Consider the following 19,456-nt stretch of genomic DNA (forward strand, 5'->3'; position numbering starts at 1 on the left):
TATAGTTATTGTCGCTGGAATTCCGAAAGTGATATTGTTTACTCTGGTCACTTTTCAAGCCTTGACAGTTCTAGTGGGGAACACTTCTGGCCACCTTGAAAACATATTTGTCAATATTCATAAATACTGATACCCTCCTTTCCATGGGACTTCTGAAAAGTCAATTTACCACTGCTGTCCGGGTTCATGATTTTTTCTAATTTGACCTAGTTTTGGTCTCGGGGTATTCTTGAGGTTAGTCTGGAGGCAAGGATCTCACTGTTGGTTCACTCGAGTAATAGTGGCATAAAAATTCCTGGCAACGATTCTTTCAATCAGATATGTGTTCTAGAAAGCCTGTGGAAACTACTACTTAAAAGTCAACACTTCATTTCGATGCACACTGTAACACTGGCAGCCTTGGTCATTCTGGGAAGAGCCACACTTTATAAAAGCTTTTAAGTAGTTAGGCCCAAGTGTGTTTTCTGGTACTCCTCCCTTATTAGTAACAACACAAATGGGAAGGGATTACTAGCTCCTTTTCCATGGTAGCTCACTCCTCTTGGTTGTATGTCACTTTTTGATTAGGATTATTATTATATTCTGGCTTACCTTCAAGGGAAATCTGTCCATAATTATCTCACCTTTTGCTGCTTTCTTTGCCTCTCCATATGACAGCTCATTTCCTTCTTCCACTTCTGAGCTCACTTTCTGGTGTGCCTTAATATGCACAATTTCTGCTTTTCCAGGTAGCTGAACTGCTTCCAGCAGCCGGATTATTTCTTGTGCATGTTTAATGTTCTTTCCTTGTGAGGTTTGCAGTCTCCTCTCTCTCCAGATGGCTCCATGTGTGTGCACAACTCTGAATGCATACTTTGAGTCTGTATAGATGTTTATTTTCTTTCCTTTTGCCATTTCAAAGGCACGGGTCAGTGCAATTATCTCAGCCTTCTGCGCAGAGGTGCCTGTAGGTAAGGGTCTGGATTTTATTACCTCTTTTCATATAGTCACTGTGTATCCAGCATGTCGCTTTTTACTGGCAATGAAGCTACTCTTGTCAGTGAACCAGGTCTCTGCATCGCCCAAAGGAGTGTCTTTTAATTCTGGGTGCCTGGAATAAGTATCTTCAATGGTCTCCAGGCAATCGTGGTGTACTGCTTTTTCTTGATTTCCACTGAGAAAGGAAGCTGTGTGGACAATATTAGTTACCACTACCTCTACATCATCTTGTTCTATTATGATGGCCTGGTATTTCAGGAACTTCTGTGGTGAAAGCCAGTGGCCGCTCTTTACTTCCAGTACTGAGGACATTGTGTGGGACACTAGCACAGTCATTTTCTGTCCAAGGGTAAACTTGCATGCTTCTTGTATATTCAGCACAACTGCTGCTACAGCTCTGAGGCAACCTGGCCATCTTTTGGCCATTGCATCTAGTTGCTTGGAAAAGCAAGCGACTGCCCTCCAATATGGACACAAGTCCTGAGCCAATATTCCCAGGGAAATTCCTTGTTTTTCATGGGAAAATAGAAAGAATGGTTTACTTACATCTGGAAGTCCCAAAGCTGGAGCTGACATGAGGGCACTCTCTAGCTGGTGAAAGGCCCATGTTGTGGGATCTCAGCACCTCAGGATGAAGGTGCAGAGTGACCGAGACCACCCTTGGGGGGCTCGGGAGTCCTGGAATGTTGCCAGAAGTGTCTGGTGGCTGGACTTTGATCCTACACAGGAGATGATACCTGTATGAGGACTGGGAGGATTTCACTGGGGTGAATGGTGAAGGGATAAGTTAATTAGAGTGTAAAACACAGGGTTTAGGATTTCTGTACAGGGGGGTCTAGAGAAGTAAGATGGAGGAATTGGGGCGTGTCCTGTCCTTCTTCTTCTTCTTCTTCTTGGCCTCCATCTTCTGTGGTGATGGTGGCACTTTGGGATTGGTCTTTACTAGAAGTGCACCGGTTAATAAGAGTAGAAGGTATTGGGGAAAAATTATAAATATTGTACACGTAACTTCGGGTATAAAGATAAGTGACCGCCCCGGGGGCTGCAGAGTGTGCCCATGGCTGACTTGCTGTGCAGACCTCTGTCGGGCTGAAAGAAAATCTTTTAGATAAACAATTAATAAACACCGAGACCGAAACAAGATCAGAAGTCTCTCCTCGTCCTTTGAAGCGCCGGGCTGCCCAAGGCCACTCTGGGCCTTTCCAGGCCACCTAAACAACTGAGAAACCGACACCATGTGGCTTCTTTTGTCTATTGGAGATCTCTATTTGAGAACAGTATGCAATTATAAACCCACAACCGGCACCACCCTGCCATGCCTAAGAAGGTTTGGAGTTCCTTTATATTGTTTCCTTGCGAGCCTGCCCTAGAGTCTGTTGCCCAGGAGTAACCTTGTACCCCAGGTAGATTACCTTCTGTTTCACTACTTGTGCTTTTTTCTTTAATACTCTGTATCTTTGGAGTCCTAGGAAATTTGGAAGGCTTCTTTTTTCTTCCTGTGGAGTTTTTCAGGACTCTGGATCTTTGCAAGTTGTTCTCCAAACAGAGTGAGGGACTTTTTGAAGCCTTGAGGCACATGGACCATGTGAGCTGGGTTTTGCGCCTGCTTTTAGGGCTTTCCCATTCGAATGCAAAAATTTTCTGGCTGACTCTGTGGATAGGGAGGCAAAAGAAAGCATCTTTCAGGTCTAAAACAGTACACCAGGTTAGTTCATGTGTTAAACAAGTTAGTAAAGTATATGGATTTGCTACCACAGGATATAAATTCTTTGTTATTTTATTGACAGCCCTCGATCCTGTACTATCAATTTTTGGGCTGATTTCTTCCTTATCTTTTTTTTTCAGGGGGTACTGCTTAATTTTCACTGATTGTGTCCCTTCCTTAAGCTTGATTACTATGAGGGGGCATTCTTCACCCTCCCTGGTACACCAGAGGCCCATACCTCTGAAAAAACTTGTCCTAATATCTCTTTACTAATTTCCTTGTTAATTTCAATGGCTGTTAATGTTAAGCCTAACACCTTTATATACTTTTGATCATTTATCTCCAGAGTAATTTCCCTATTTTAGAATGTTTATTGAATTGGGCATATACAAAAACTTGTAAATATCCCATTGTTACTTTAAAGGTTTGCAAAAGTATGCCTTCTCAGACTGTCCAGTTGTTCCCCACACTACAACATACCCATTCTTCACAGGTACTAAAGCTTTATTTAAAACTGAATATATGGCCTTTGTATCAGCCAAAATTCCACCCTTTTCCTTTCTTCTGGTCTCACTGCTTCTCGCAGAGGGGTCTGTTACTTCTTGGTTTTGGGTGTAATTGGACTGCCAGGAGGGGGATGGGTTTGAGTGGGTATACCTTTGGAGCCTGAGTCCTCTTCCCTTTTGAGGGCAGTCCTCCTTATCCTCCCTTACTTTAGGAGCAGCTTCTAACAAATCATATGTACTCATTTTGCGAGTTGTAATAGTTTTGCGTTTCAGCATGATAAACTTTGTCTTATTTCATACATTGCTGTCTTACGCTGCATGCTGAACAACACGTTTGATTTGCCTTTGCTTTGCTTTGTTTTGTTTTTCAAGAGCTAACACCAGTGGATCAGAGGGAGCTCTGAACCCACAGTTACTCTGCCATTCTGGGTGATTCTTTAAGGCGAAAAACATATCAGCATACAAGACCTCATCTAATTCGCTTTCCCTTCTTAAAACAGCATTAAGTGCAATAAGGTATTATAAATTTTTTTATTTTCCAAGCCGCCCCTACTGGCGGCTTTCTCTCAGTGAGCCTCTCCCAAAGGGGCTAGTTCAGGAACCTCTTTGCTCTGGTTAGTTCTCATTATCTCCTTCTCCTCCTTATATTATCTTGTTTCCACCCAAGCCTCACAGTGTCTTTTCTCAGTTTTTCTCACACACAGACCTCCAGGTGTCAGGTATCAGATGTGATCCTCCACACATAAGCTTTAAGATCTCAGGTTCTGAATTGGCTTGATCAGGAACCTTCAATTTACACTTGGGGCATAGAACAGCAATACCAGCGCCTCTCACAAACTCTGCATTTCACACAATGTGCCAGCCTCTCAATGCACCAAAAACTCCCGGGAATTGCCTGCAGGCTATTCTGTTTATCAATTCGGCATTTATCAATTAACCTCTACTGCGGGTTGTTCTCAGTCCAAACTTTCTATATTACCAGCTGAAGTCTGATAAAGCTTCTTTATATAAACTCATTAGTCTCCTCTAGCTAAACTGTGTTTTACAAAATTTCAGTCTTTTCTTCTTCTCTTCCTGCACAATCTAATTAAAGCATTGTTTCCACTGACACTCACTTTACTGCCTTGCAAAAGGCTGTGTTTATTACAGCAAAAACTCTGATATTCCCACAAACACAGACATCCCCCCCCTCCTCTCCCCTCCTCCGCCCCGCATCTGAAATTTATGAGAGTCAGGGCTTGAATTGCTGTGGGAGGGGAATTACTGGAATTCCTTTAATTCGTTTTACTACAGTTAAACATGAATCATCATACTGTAGTTCTTCTGTGCAAACAAAATCTTAAAATCTCTACAAACACAACCCTACAATCCCAAAAATCAAATTACCACAGTGCGGGGGAGGAACCACACAAACTCACTGGGAAAGGGGTATTTCTCAAAGTGCCCACTTTTCTCAAAAAAACACAGCATATAATACTTCAGCATTTACTCACATCAGCTTTCTCTGGTCCTCACCTGTGACAGTGTTCACAGGGGTTTTCAGGATGAGGGAAGAGACGTAGATCTGACTCCATATTTCAGAAGGCTTGATTTATCATTTATATCTTACATTATAACTATACTAAAAAGCATAGAGGGAAAGATTTCATCTCAGAAGGCTAGCTAAGCTAAGAATAGAATGGAATTAATAACAAAGGTTTGTGTCTCGGACAGAATGTCCAAGCTGGCTGGGCTGTGGTTGGCCATTAATTGTAACAATCCAAGATAGGCCAATCACAGACTCACCTGTTGCATTCCACAGCAGCAGATAACTATTTTTTACATTTTGTTACTGAAGCTTCTCAGCTTCTCAGCAGGAAAAATCCTAATGAAAGGATTTTAATGAAAAGATGTCTGCGACACTCACACACACTGGACACAGTCAAAATAACAGCACACAGTAAAATTTCAGGGATTAATTCATGTCCTGGGGTGACGTTATGATGCTTGTATCCCCATTCATATGTTCTGTGCCTTTAAGACTGTCTCTGAAGAGTGAAAGTTTTGTTTGGATTTCTCTTATCAGGGACACAGAGACGGACAGTACATAGGGCTGCTTTCGCTTTTTTGCTTTTGGCTTTCTGCTTTGCTCTCTCTCTCTCTCTGCTCTCGCTTCTTCTTGCTGTTGCTTCTGCTTATTAGCTAGTTCTAGCTAAACAGTTCAAATTCCTTCCTGGACTGTTTCTCCTCTCCTTTTTCTTCGACCATCTCAAACCTGCTCCAGACTGGGACCTGGGAACACCGAGGGTTTGCACCGTTTGGCCTGCAGCAGTTGCCCCAGCGCCGGAGGGACTAACTGAGCAACCTCCCCCGAAAGAGACTTTCTGATTTTGTCACTTTTTCAGAGTGGTGTCATCCAGTATTGTTCATTTTGTGTGCTGGAGGGTGCTGTGCCTGTTAAAAAAACAGGTTCTTTCCACTTCTCTCTGAGGAATTCTTCCTGAACTGGTTGGGGGGAGGGGCCATGTGGGTTTGCTTTCTGGAGGGGCCCTCCTTTGGAGATTCTCTACCAAATTTGCCCTAAACCAGGACAAGTCTAAACTACTAGGGCAGAGGAACCTCTTGAGTTCATCTAGCCACAGTTAAAATGTGCACAATCTGCAAAAATCACCACCTTTAAACACAATAAATGTCTTCACCCACGTTTATTTATTTATTCCACTTCTCTGCTCCCACAGCCTGCCCCAGACGGCGCCTCAGGCCTCACTCGGCCACTTCAGATGCAGGTAGAACTCCTCCCCCCTGCACACCATGGGTACACTCACTCACTCGATCCCTTTTATACATCACGCACTCGCATGATTGCAAACATTAACTACACAATGCATTAACTATACAATGTCCGGACACTACAAACACACACAGGTTCACTCGACCTACTCCCAGAATTGCTGGTGGTTCGCTCTATCAAACAATGAACCCCCGTTTCTAATCCAGCTGCTCTATCGACCAGGCTGGCCACTCTATCGGCCAGGCTGCCTGCAGGCACAGGAACGAGGCTGCACACTCAGACGTCTCTGAGTGACTTACCAGCAGTCCTATCTCTCTCCCCCAGGGCCCTCCCTTGATATACATACCATTTATCGGCATACCAGCAGGTCCTTGTTTGTCTCCGCAGGAGGCCAGCCGAGTGGAGCCCCTCCAGGGAATATCCCCGGCGCACCAAGGCATCCGTTCTCCCTTCTGTCCCTGTGAGGACAGAGGCAGTCTCCTGACTGGCTCGCTAAAATGATTTGCGGAAGCAAAAACAAACTCCAAAACTTTTGTGGAAGTTGTAAAGCCGGTATGTTTATTACAGCGCTGGATGCATGTGGGGATCATTCCCCTTAAAATGACATCCCTGGGAATTCCAGATCTCTTTTTATCTTCTTTACTAATCCATATGCATGAAATTTCACAACAGGTTCATAAATATTCATTTTACTGATTTCGCTTTACACTTGCAGCTAGTTACCCTTGCAGCAAGTTTTATTATCAGAAAGTACAGAAAGAACTCCTGGGTCATCCTGCCCTGTCTCCTGCAGCCTCTCTGTCTGTTTCAGAGTTCAAGGGGCCCTTCCTTATCTCTGTCCTTCGGCTGAAGCAGTTTCTTCGCGCATAGGGGTTTTTTTGCGAGAACAGGCAGTCAGACCAAACAGCTATGTTTGCAAGCCACAGACTTAATTCAATGATGTACATTTCACCTAAATCAAAATGTATTTCTACTCTGGAAAATTTCCACTGTGTCTCATAGGCCTTAGCTGAATACTAGATGTTAAAATACCTCTATGTAACCAAACAAATGGTGTAAAATGATCATGTTATTCCCCTTTCCATTGACTGAATCCTCCAAGTGATAAGATAACCGTGACAAAAACCAGAGCACCAGAGGACAATTAGAGAATACCATGTTAAATTTAAGGAGGACATACTAAATCCTTATCAGAGGGTGTGAAACAGCATGATGGAAACACAAGAAAAAATAAAATATATTGACCTCACACACAGGATGTCATGCAGATAAGTTGAAGTGTGAAGAAGCCAAACAAAGGAGTTCCCAAAACATCAGAAAGTTTGCAAGAATGTTTGAAACACTGGAATATGCATGTACCTCAGCGATATAACAGTATAAAGAAAACACTGTCTGTATATACCTACCAGTGTGTTCTTTGGCTGTCCGCCATGAGCACCCCAGTGCTGGAAATTTTGTCCTCTATCCTATTACTATTGATATTAATAAACTTTTAAAAACTCTAAGCAGTGAATTCTGTTTTTCACACAAGTGATAAAATAACGGTGACAAAAGACAGTGCACTGGAGAAGACTAGGGAAGAGCTCGTTAACTCCTCTTATCAGAAAAGTGTGAAACAAGGGAGGCGAAACCACGGGAAGCAATAAATTTTTACTTGATCTAAGGATGTCATGCAGATAAGTCAGGATGGGAAACCTAAACACAAGGAGTCCCTGCAACATCAAAAGCTCTCAGGAATGTTTGAATAATGTATAAGGTAATGAATATGCATGTTACCCCACAAATGTAACCATATAAAGATAACATGATTTTAAGCTATTTTGGTGCTCTTTGGCCATTCGCCAAAAGCACCCTAGTGCTGGAAATATTGTTCTTCTTTTATCCTTTATTAAACTTTAAAAAATTCAAGATTGAACTCTGTTTTTCACAGACAGCAGTCAGGACACCTGAACACAGGTGGACCAATCACATTCAGGACAAGGTCTCTAAAGCTCTGGAAATTTTAATTTCTCGGCTGGAAGAAAAGGATGAGAGACGGTGGCTAACTCTCCACAGAAGCAGACCAGCATTGTCTACCTTGTTCTCTGCATTTACTGTATTCTTTATTCTGTATTTACTTGCCACACCTGGTTCAGAGACCAGACATAGAAAAGTCAGGAGGGAGTGTTTCAAATGTTCCAAGTTGTTAAAAAGGGTTAAGTTAAAAATAACTAGAGTTTGTAAAGACAAATTGAGAAGAAAGAAGAGGAGGGATTAAGAGGAAAGACGTGAGCTAATGCCTTTACAAATAATTTGATGGGTGAAGGTATGGGTGTTAATGTCTTTGAAATGGGTCTTAATGGTTCTTCTGACTTTGGGCAATAGGTTCAGTTGCAGAGCCCAGACAGCTTGGCTCCTGAAACAAACAATGGTCTGCACAAGCCTGAACTTCTGAACTTTGGGATAAAATGACAAGTTCAAGGATGGATATGTGGTAGGTGGTTTGGGGAGGCTGTACCTTCCTGGTACCTAAGCCAATGGGGAGAGAAAGAGGGCAACATGCGGCAGGCAGTTAGGATAAAAGGGAGGCTGCTTCCCCCCACCGAAATGGAGAGAGAGAAAACCCCACAGGCCTGTGCCTCAGTGGACTCTCTTCCTTTACATGAGTAAAGTTGAAGGACTCTTCTGTCTCCTTTTTGGACATAAATCTCTGGCATTTGTGGATTTTCCTGACATGGGTGTAAAGGTTTTACAATAGTGGAAAGATTAAGACTGCTTGTGACCCACCTCCAACAGCGTTGGGGGGAAAAAACCCCAAAACTGAAGAAAAACAAGACTACTAGAGCTTAAAAGAGTTAGTCACAATTTACTAAAGAAACTAGTACTAGGGACAACAATAAAAAGAAAATTGTACCAAAACAAGGAATTATGTAAGCAACAAAGGCAAGGTGTCACATGGCCTCCCTGGAACAAAAACAAGATGGCTGTTGTTCCTGGGCATCTCTGTGGCCCCCCAGAACAAAGGCAAGATGTTGGGGAGCTTATGGAGTGGTTCAGAAGTTCGCTGAGGGGTGCTGGCACTGTTGCAGAGCAGCTCCAGACCTGCACTGGGGCGGCTTCTCTCTCTCTGAACTGACAGTTTGGGATTGCAAAATGTGAATAATGCATCTTATATGATTGGCTCTTTGCAAACATTAAAATTAATACTATATGTGTTATGTTGGAAAGTTATGCTTTATTAATCTCTTTTAAGTAGTGCTGTATTCATATTTTTTAAAGTAGGGTAGTATATGGTAGAGATAATTCATGCTATAGAAGTAGATATATGTGTATAAAATATGACGTGTGTGCAGCTTCTGCCTGGACACTCAGACATTCATCGGCATCTCTGAGTTCGCCTTTGTCTGTTTCTACATCTGTATGGATTCAACTATACATGTGAAGGAACACAAAGAAATATGTGGTCATCCCTGCCCCAGGCAGAATAAAATGTATATAATCTGGCCACTGGAAGCACTAGGGGTGTACCTCTGGGGAAACGCTGTCTCTCTGTCAGCCGGAACCCTAGGTCACCCAGCGCCTGTACCCGGGACTGACGCTGTCTTGGCTGTGGTGGTTTTCTTTTTTTTTTTTTTCCTAAATTTCTACTTTTGTTATTGATCCAATAAATTTTTGTCAATTTTTTTTTATAAATTTGGCTGCCAATTTGATAATTTATAACAGTAGTGTGGTAAATACAGTTTTTAGGCTATAGCCTAATATTAAAATAGAAACTATGTGATGTAAGATACTTTTTGTAACTAGCTCAAGGAATGGATAAGATAATCAAGAAATTCTTTGCATAGAGATAACAGCAATAAGACTCCAAAATCTCAAGAGAAGAATTATTACCTCCCTCTAGGGAAAACCCAGACTTCTCCCAGACTTCAAGGAACCTCAACAATTGATTTACAAGATGAGGGGGGAAGTTGAAGTTAAGCAGAAATGCTCATAGTTTAAAAAGGAATGTTTGAATCATGTATGAGATATATGAATATGGAATTGGCTATTGCTTTTAAGGGTTAAACCTTTGTTAGCAAAGCTTTTGTGGCAGAGTGCAAAAGCATCCGGATGTCTGTAATTCTTTGCCTTTTTATTGTCTTTTATTGTTCTAACTTTGGTTGTCCAAATTCTTATTGTCCTAATTTTTATTACTATTTTTATTACTATTAAACTTCTAAAATTTTAACACAAGTGAATGATGGTTTTCACGTGAAAGAACACAGCTTCCTGGGCAGCAGGGACTTCACCAGAGTGACTCTTCTGGGAGCCAGGAAGAGCAAGAAGACCCCCCCTGCATTTCTGACTGTGGGTTTCTGACTGAGACAGTCCACTAAAGATGATGTAGAGGGAGTGCAGAATACACAGTTTGGGCTTCACCTCCTATCCTTGTAACTAGGACAATAGGATTTAAAAGTAAGGGAGTTAGAGGTACTCAGTATATGCACTCCAAATTTAAGGCATACACTTAACTTTAATGTCCGTACTTGTGTTTCAGTTCACCATCTGTTTGGAATGTATAGTACTCTGACCTGGTTAGATTAGTTACACTTGCATACCTTTGTCTATGCTTCCTAAGGTATTACTGCTTTTACAGGCTTAAAAATTTTCAGAACTACTAAAATGGTACATGTTTACAATATATTCACTTTCATTTATTGAAAACAGGAGCAACAGAAACATATCCCTCATGATAACAGTACATAAGGAAGATATGTCAATTATAACTTTCCAGAAAGAATTACATCAGATATTTGCCCAATCAGATGACCTTCATGCATGTTTTACCAATTGCCCCGTAATCTCAGAATTTTTTCCCTAATGACGTAGAAGAGTTGCTTAATATCAGGTTAAGAGGTTTTTGTTTGGTTTTTGTTTTGGTTTTCTTTTTTAAAGTGGGAAGAAATGAAATAGTTCTAGTGAAAATGGCTGTTTATAAGCTGGTTATATCCATACAAACCCAAACACTGCAGAAAAGTAGCATGTTCAGGAGGATGGGTTAAGAATTTATGTTGAAATGATGGCTGACTAGTCTTGGGTAATGTGCTGAGTAATCAGATATGCTTTTTATCTTTCATACTAATTGAGACTTCTGCCTGAGACTTTTTAAAAAATAACAGTAAATGACATGACCCATTTACCTTAAAACCGACTAGTTTCTTATAACTAAGACAAAAGCATGTGACTTCAAGCTCTGATAATATGGCAGTTTTGGTGTTACCAGGCCGAAACATCAATCAAGTGTAGTGGTTTTGGTTCGCCAATCCAAGTTTCCTGGCCAATGCACCAGTTAATGTAATAGGTCTAGTGCTGGCCAAACACCAGTGCACCCACTAGAATTATTTATTCATTTTCTCCTACAAGATAAGGATTAGGAGGCTCAAAATTTAAAGTGTATAAAGAAAACTTCATTAACAAAATCAAAAGAAAAAATAATAAGAAATCAGACTAAACCTTCCAAACACTTCTCCTCCCCCCAACTTTTCTTTCTTTTTCCCACTGACAAGGTAAAGAGACAAATTTGGTATTTTCAGTCAGTTAACCACTTTTAAAATAATCTTTCTACCACTTATTGCAAAAAAACCAGACCTTCTTAAGCAGTCAATCCTTTATCAGTGACACAGTTTTAAATCATAACAAACATAATCCAACCAACCACCATACACCATGATGTGAACACACGATCCTTATATAACTTGTTTTTCTACCTCTAATTCCGCTGAGTCACTTTCCCATAGTCCTTTTCTGTTTAGTCGAACTAGCAGGCCTGAGCCATGATTTTACAAGGCCTTCCTTTTGAAAGGCTTTACTTATCCAAAACATTTCCCCCTTTATTTGTTTTTTGTGCAAAGGGTTCATGTACCCTAATGCCAAAACAATCTGTACCTGTAAAGGCCATTATCTGATTAAAACTATTACTGGTCATCTGCTGGACACAGGACAAGATATATGGAATACAAACCCCAATTGAAAAAAAACATCAAATACAGCCATGGCAATGACAAAGAGACCCACGGCATAGGAAAACAAAAAAGGTAGTGTCCAGTGTTCCCAGGAAGTGGAAGTAAATGGCTACTATTCCAAAGTTCATATGTCTAAAGCTCAGGAGTCATGCTGTTTAGGCAGGAGGGAGTCCATTAACTAGAAATGCTGTCTTTGACATTATTGAATGTCTTTCTGGAAGCATGGAAGAGGGAATCACTGAAGAAGGTCAGCAGGAACTCAATAACATGATGGTGGCTGCAGCAGGACACAAGGCCTCTGTTGGCAGGCTGCCTCTGTAAGTCTCCAGACGCAGCCATGTTCCTGGCAGTCCTACCCCTGCTCCTGCCTTGCCTATGAGGGATGGATGGCAATTAGGTCATTTTTGCTCTCACTGGGCCTCCTCTTCTCAGAGGCAATCGATGTTTGTCCAGAAGAGCAGGTAACCACTTTAGATCTGTTGGTGATAAAACACATGCATACCTTTTGTCCTAGGTTAGGAAATCAACTTGGAAAGTGTTAGGTGGGGGAGGGGGGGGGGGCATGCTGTATCGCCCAGGAGCCCCAGAGGGGGCTAGGGAGCTGCAGCATTCCAGGAGCCCAGGAAGGGCAGGGAGGGCAACTGTGCCAAGGGGCCCAGTACAGGCCAAGTGGGCTGCCACTAGTGAAGCCACCACAGGGGGTGCTTGTGCTGGAGGGCAGGTCGCAAAGGAGCTACTGTGGGAGGAGTAGGCAGCAAAGAAGTGGTGCTTGGGGGCAGGAAGTGGAGGAGCTGCGGCACGCTCCAGAGCCTCTGATGTGGGGGAGGTATTGTGCAAAGGGGCCTCATCGTGGGAAGCCAGGGCCAACAGAGCAGGCAATCAGGGGGAGGCAGCCTGTAAGGGTGGCTGAGAACGAGAGCCTGTGTGAGTTTCTTTAGAAGTTGCTATAATAATTCCCCAAAATGTGACGTGACTGGATGCATCAGCATTGCCAGCGCTTGCAACTTCGAAAAGTTTGTGTCCTACTCTACCTGCCAGGTGTCTACCTGCAAAATGCTGGATCAGGGGAAGTTTTTTATATGCGTGGACATCCAATCCAGCAAAGCAAATAAGTTACTGTTATAAATTATCAAATTGATAGCCAAATTTATGAAAAATTTAACAACGATTTATTGGGTCAATTACAAAAAAAAATAGAATTTCAAGTATCCACCACAATCGAGACAGCATCAGTCCCGGGAACGGGCACTGGGTGAAACCAGAGGTTCGTCCGACAGAGTGACGGCTTCCCCTCAAAGGTTCACCCCGAGTGTTTCCAGCGTCCAGCTATATACAGTTTATTCTGCCTGAGGCAAAGATGACCACATCTTTCTATTCACTTCTCTGAATGTAAATCCATTTCCATACATATGTTGAAATAGACAAAGACAGTCCGGGTCTGCAGACAGAAGTCTAGGTACACAGGGGAAGTTTGCTTTCACATGTAATAAGTTGGTATTGGTCCCTATATACCCAGATGCAATCAGGATGTGTCTGAATCTAGTGAAATTTTTGAGACACTGCAATTAATCATGGGCCAGGAAGGCCCCGATGTTATCTCCCAGGTGCAGGAGACAATCAAAATGATCGTTGATGGTCCAGGAAGGTCCCATTCAGACGTTAAACAGGCTTGATGCTATCTTGAGCTGCCAGGAATTAGTTACAATCTGAATAGAACTCCATTCCTCACCGGGGAGGTTAAAATATAATTTCTACAATATTTTATACCCACACATATCTGTTTATACAGCATGAATTAACTACATTACATATCACAGTTAGCATCAGGGATGTCTCTGTTCTGCCATTGTAAAAGCCACTGTAAATTCTCTAGTGTCTGCTTTTGCTCAACTGGCATCTTTGCTCCCACAATCTGTCCCTTGTTCACCTTAAAGTGATGAATGCATGTGCTTAGAGTTTGTAAGGTGAAGGTGAAGGTCGCTAGGGGTATCTGGGTCTGCTGCCTGGGTCCACTGTCAGGATGCACTGCCTGGGGCCATGGCCAGGATCTACTGCCTGAGGCCGCTCCTTGGGTCCATGGAGCATCGGTCTCAGTCACGGTCCGCTCTTCGCTGTAGGTCAATCTTCCATGTTCGGGTGTCAACGTGAGTGAGGGTCCAAAATGACTCAGAGTCCCCAGGCAGATGCAAAGCAGAGCCACTTTATTGCAAAAAACAGGCCTTCTTAAGCAGTTAGCCCTTTGTCAGTTACATAGTTTTAAATCATAACAAATATAATCCAACCACCTGCCATACACCATAACGTGAACACGCAATCGTTATATAACTTGTTTTTCTACCTCTAATTCAGCTGAGTCACTTTCCCATAGTCCTCTTCTGCTTAGTTGAAGTAGCAGGCCTGAGCCATGATTTTACAAGGCCTTCCTATTGTACGGCTTTACTTATCCATAACATAAGAGTAGCAAAGATTAAATTAATCTCTTCAGGTAAAGATGTATGGTGAAGAACATAGGGATTTTGCTAATTTTTTTCAGCTGCATAAAAGATTGGTTTATGGTTGAAGAGTACACAGGTTGTCATAGATGAGTAATGCGATGGTTGACTCTTACAATTAAGGGGTGAATATTATGTATATTGTCAAGAGAAGTTTTGTAGATGTACAGTTCTGGTACTGTAATATGTCCTCCCATAGTCCTCTTTCCCCTCCCCCTCGTATTGTTGTCATGGGATGGCCTTGGTAGTTGAGGCATTTGGGGTGGGTTGGCTTGTTACTATGGCAACACCTGACCTCCAGTCAAGATGTAAGAAAGTGATCTCCACCACTGGATGGCAAACAAGGAGTCGACTGACAAGACTTTGGGAGGGGCTAGAGGTATAAAATGCAGAGCATCCATTTTGTAGACAAGCAAATGGTGGTTGAGTCCTTTGCTCCCAGCACTGCTCTTTCTCCTTATTTAGTCTTTTGCTATATTTTTGTTGAGGTTTAATAAACCTTTTAAATTTTAAAAGTGTCATTTCTCACACCGGCTGTAAATAAAAATACATTTTTAGAAAATACAAACACTTCATAAGAATAGGGGGCTATCAAGAACAGCTGTTGCCTGAAAATTAAAAAACCTGATTAACTCTTTATTTTTTTTCCTTTGTTACCTTCTGAGCATCAGTGATGCTTTAACCACCTCATATCTAGAGTATTTTAAATGCGTTGTTCATCTTTATGAAAACCATGTGATTCTTATGGGTAGGCTTACTGGATTTTTTTTCATGAAATTAAAAAAAAAAAGAAATTGAAAAAATGTTGCTCTTTCCATAAATGTAGTGTTTTCAGCTCAGTTTTTTAGGTTAGCCTGTTACTTCAGGGGGATAGGTTTTTCTAAGTTAAAATTCACATATAAATTAGGTGTCTTCTGTGTCTAAGAAGTTATGCTTAGATCCTGTTGTGAAATTTATAAATATGACACTTACTGTCCCTTCTCTGAAAATTATTTTTTCCAGAGAAGGAGTAATAGACTTCAACAGGAACAACTGTGGGCATGAGACCTGTCCTGTCCCTAGTGCAAGGGACTGGAGCTTCCAAGCATGATCTGTTGTGCACTATGTTGAAATGTGGTTATAACATTTGGGAGGATGGGGTATAGGTATCATAATATACTTTTGCCACTCTTTAAAGGCTTCTGGCTGCAGTTATGCTGCATTTCAACAATAAAATCTATTTTCAGAAGTTTTAGCACTAAAGCAACACTGTTTCACACAGTAGGAACAATTAACATAATTCCAGTGGTGAGAATATAGGGATGTCTTTTTTACACAGATAATCTCAGTGTCTTGGTTAGAAATATTATTAAGACAGAAATTTGGAAAGCGGTCCATTTTTGAACTGCTGTCACCACTTCAAGCTGACTACAACACCAGAATGTGTATTTCATGTGACCTTTATCTATATTTGAGAATCTGTAGAAAAAAATTATCATTTAATTTTCAATATTTTATGCACATCTGTACCAGCGTGGCCCGGCTAGCTCAGTCATTAGAGCATGAGACTCTTAATCTCAGGGTCGTGGGTTCGAGCCTCAAATTGGGCACCATTGGTAGCAGCATAGCAGGATGGTAGAAATGCTGCAAACTTCTTTGAAGCATCTCCTTCAGAAGCTGCTCAGAGTAAGGGCGCAAAAGCAGCCATTTCAAGTCCATGCACTCACACACGCCACAGATAGCTCAGCAGAGGAAAGACAGGAAGGATCTTTGTATGATGTATTCCAGTAAAGGTTTATTGCATCCACCACACCAAAGGAAAACCAGTGACAAAAGACAGAACATGTGCTCTGCACAAGGCTTAAGTAGGCGAAGATACAGGGGCGGTACAAAGGGAAGAAGGGGCCTGCCACCAGGGGTACCACAACCAATGAGGAAACAGGGAAAGGAGAAACCAGGGGAAGTTGGGACATATGGGGAAAGGAACTGGGATGGATCAGTGTTGTGCAAGACTCCATGGGGAAGCCTTTTCCGTTTGCCCAGGTGGGGAAACTCTATGGTAAGTCTCTCCAGGGGAGGGCTCAGGGGAATTCCCTGAGGGGGAAAGATCAAGAGGATTCCACAATGCCCCTGCTTTTTCTTACTAAGAAGACTTCCCCAATGGACTTCTGCAGATGCTTAACTAAACAGGGAAACATGAGTAAAACAATAAAAACAATGATTACAATCCAACAAATTTCTTTAACAAAAGATGGAACCCATTCTGTCAACCTCCATTGTCTGAAAAGTTCATTGATCAACAGAGAGTCTTATAATCTTTTGGAGCAGTGGACAGTCATCTTCTTCTGTGGCGAACATCTGCGTCTACAGTATTTTTCCTTCTTCTGCTCCACGCCACCTGAGTGTGACCTCTTTCCTCTCTCTGGGGTTCTGGGGAAGTGTCTCTGGGTGTTGTATTTGATGACTTGATGAACGGCTTGATATTCTTGCCGGGAATCCACCTGGGGCCAGATTCTGTGGACACGCAAGCATAGCCTCTGCCCCAAGTTACTAATGGAAATGAACCCATTGTTTGGATTCAGGATCTTTGATCAGCACAAGGGGTTTCTCTGTGAGTTGAGCTCTGCTAGTGCTGGAGAAGTGACTGACAATGGGAGGGTTTGGCTTCATAAATGAATTATTAAGAAAATTGATGACATAAAGAGCCTTACATAATCTTTCCACATTTTGTAGTGCTTCAACACTCCCACACTGCTGATCAAGGATTCTCTTGAGTGTGTGATGAGCTCTCTCTACAATGGATTGCCCTGTTGGTGAGTGGGGTAGGACAGTGGTGTGTTTCACCTCCTACTGATCGAGGAACAGTTTGAAATTTTTGGAGGTATTGCTAGTAAAAGATTTTAAAATCATAGAAAATTAGGGGAATTAGAGAGAAAGTTAGGCTTAGTAGGCCCTGGGAAAATGTTAAAGGTAGGCCCTGGGAAATGTTAGACCTTGTATTTACTAGATCATGTGAAACTGTATTGGAATATTTGCCAATATAGCTGGACAGGATGTGCCTGAGCTTGTCTGGCCCTTGGTGCTGAACCAAATATTGGCGACTGTGGTGTTTTCACCCCAGACACACTTTTGGCTAGCTGTGTGCTGCAGCTGAGCACATGGAGGCAAGTCCAGGCATGCAGGAGCTCTGGTGGTGGCGGGGTGGAGCCTCCTCCCTTAAGAGGGTCCGTTCCTCAGGTTTTCCTCTGGCAGAGATGCTTTAAGGCAATGGTGAAGGAAAGGAGTCAGTTCTGATGGAGGGTTTTGATCCAGAGCTTTATTCTGGCCCACAGGACTCTGAATTCAGCAAAAGCTCCAACAGAACTCTCCAAACTGAGTGGTTGCTGGCACTTTTAATGCTGGGGAGAGGGGGAGGGGAGGGGTAGGAAGCCCACCAACCAGGTACATAGGAGGAGGTCTTAAGGGACAAAGGACACGTGGATGGCCCAATGCCCCCCCAGGGGTAGAGAGCATCCTTTGAATCTGCCAATCACTCGATGCCCTTCTGGAATTCCAGGATTGACAGACAGTACTCGGCAGGGGTCAGGGAGGGGAAAGGAGAAGTGATTGACATACCTGGGAGGGAATCTTCAGGGGAGGGACCGGGTTTCTTCAGTAAATCCTGAAATCACAACGCAACAAAACTGCACCTGTGTAGTCAGTATATGATAAATTATATAATTGTTAGATGTGATTAGATATAATTATTGTTTAAAGAATCACGAGAAACTATGTTAAGGGTTTGAGGGGGATCTTGAGAAATCCATGCTTGGATGATATCAATGTATACAATGGAACAATGTAAGTTTAATAATTAATATGTAAGTTATATAACAATAGAATATAAAACATATTGAACTCAAAACCATGTCAGGTCAGATTTAGGTCTGTGTACCCCTGTCACCCAGAGCTCTTCAATAAAAGCATCTGCATATAATAATTCCGTGATTATGTGTTTCTGAACGCTAACATTTTTGGCGACCCAGATCGGGCCCTATGAGTGCTGCTGAGCGAATTCGCGACCCAATCATGCTCCAGCCAGCACCGAGGAATTCTCGGGGAGCCCATTGGCCACAACCATCTCCGCCGCTCACAATGTCCCCGGGAGAGAGGTAAGGTGCTTTTACTCTGGTTTGGTTGCCTGCCAATAAGACGCAGTGAAAGCTACGCTTGGTTGTGCTAAGGAATTCCTGGTATTGCCTAGGCACGGTCCGTTAGACAATCGCGAAAACATTGTGGGCTCAGCATTTGTGGTGTATTGTAGTTGTAATATAGTGAAGCTTGAAGGGATTTTAGGTGGCAATGCCCCCAATACTGCGAACTTCTCCTTTGGGATGTGTTGGGGAAGATGAAAGAGGAAAGCCTTATAAATATGATTGTCTGGCAAAAGATTTTGAGAATATGGAAACTATAAGCGAGATTGAAATGAAAGCAAGCTTTGAGATCCCTTAGTTACTGAACAACGGGAAATCAACGGTGTGGCCAGCTGAAGGTAATCCTCTTTTGATGAAACAAGACCCTCTGCTTGCTGGCAGGTCCAAGGGTCCGAGCAGACCCTGCCAGCTTGGCAGAAGGGGTCCAAAGAGTAGTTTTTAGGGTTTAAAATGTAGCACAGTATGGTAATGTAATGATTCTTATAGGCTGTATGGAAATGCTATAGGATTTGTATATTGTACTAGATTAGTTAGTGAGAATCAGAATATTCAACACAAAAGATGATTTATTGTATTGTAACGGGAACTTCGCTCTCTTAGCTCTTGCCTTTTACTCTCTTACCCCTTTTACTCTCGTAGGCTTTTACGCTCTTACCCTCTCATCCTCTCTACCCCTCTCTTCTCTCGGGCCTGCTCTGAGCTGCAGCTGGCAGGTCCCAGCAGGGCCCTGCACCCACGCCCTCTGCAATAAACCGCAAGTTCCACAACCTGGCTTCAGAGATCTCTCGTCTCCGTCCGTCTCGACCGTGCTAACCCCTGACGCTCCGACAGGGGTGCTTATTAGCACATTGG

The 19,456-nt window shown here is 42.5% G+C and overlaps 1 non-coding gene across 1 annotated transcript; it reads left to right on the plus strand.

Moving 5' to 3' along the window:
* The first annotated feature begins 15,948 nt into the window (after nucleotides 1-15,948).
* Nucleotides 15,949-16,021, plus strand: TRNAK-CUU (transfer RNA lysine (anticodon CUU)). Its single transcript has one exon. It is a non-coding gene; the product is annotated as a tRNA-Lys (tRNA).
* The last annotated feature ends 3,435 nt before the right edge of the window (nucleotides 16,022-19,456 follow it).

Source organism: Melospiza melodia, chromosome W, assembly GCF_035770615.1.
Source record: "Melospiza melodia melodia isolate bMelMel2 chromosome W, bMelMel2.pri, whole genome shotgun sequence".
NCBI lineage: Eukaryota > Metazoa > Chordata > Aves > Passeriformes > Passerellidae > Melospiza > Melospiza melodia.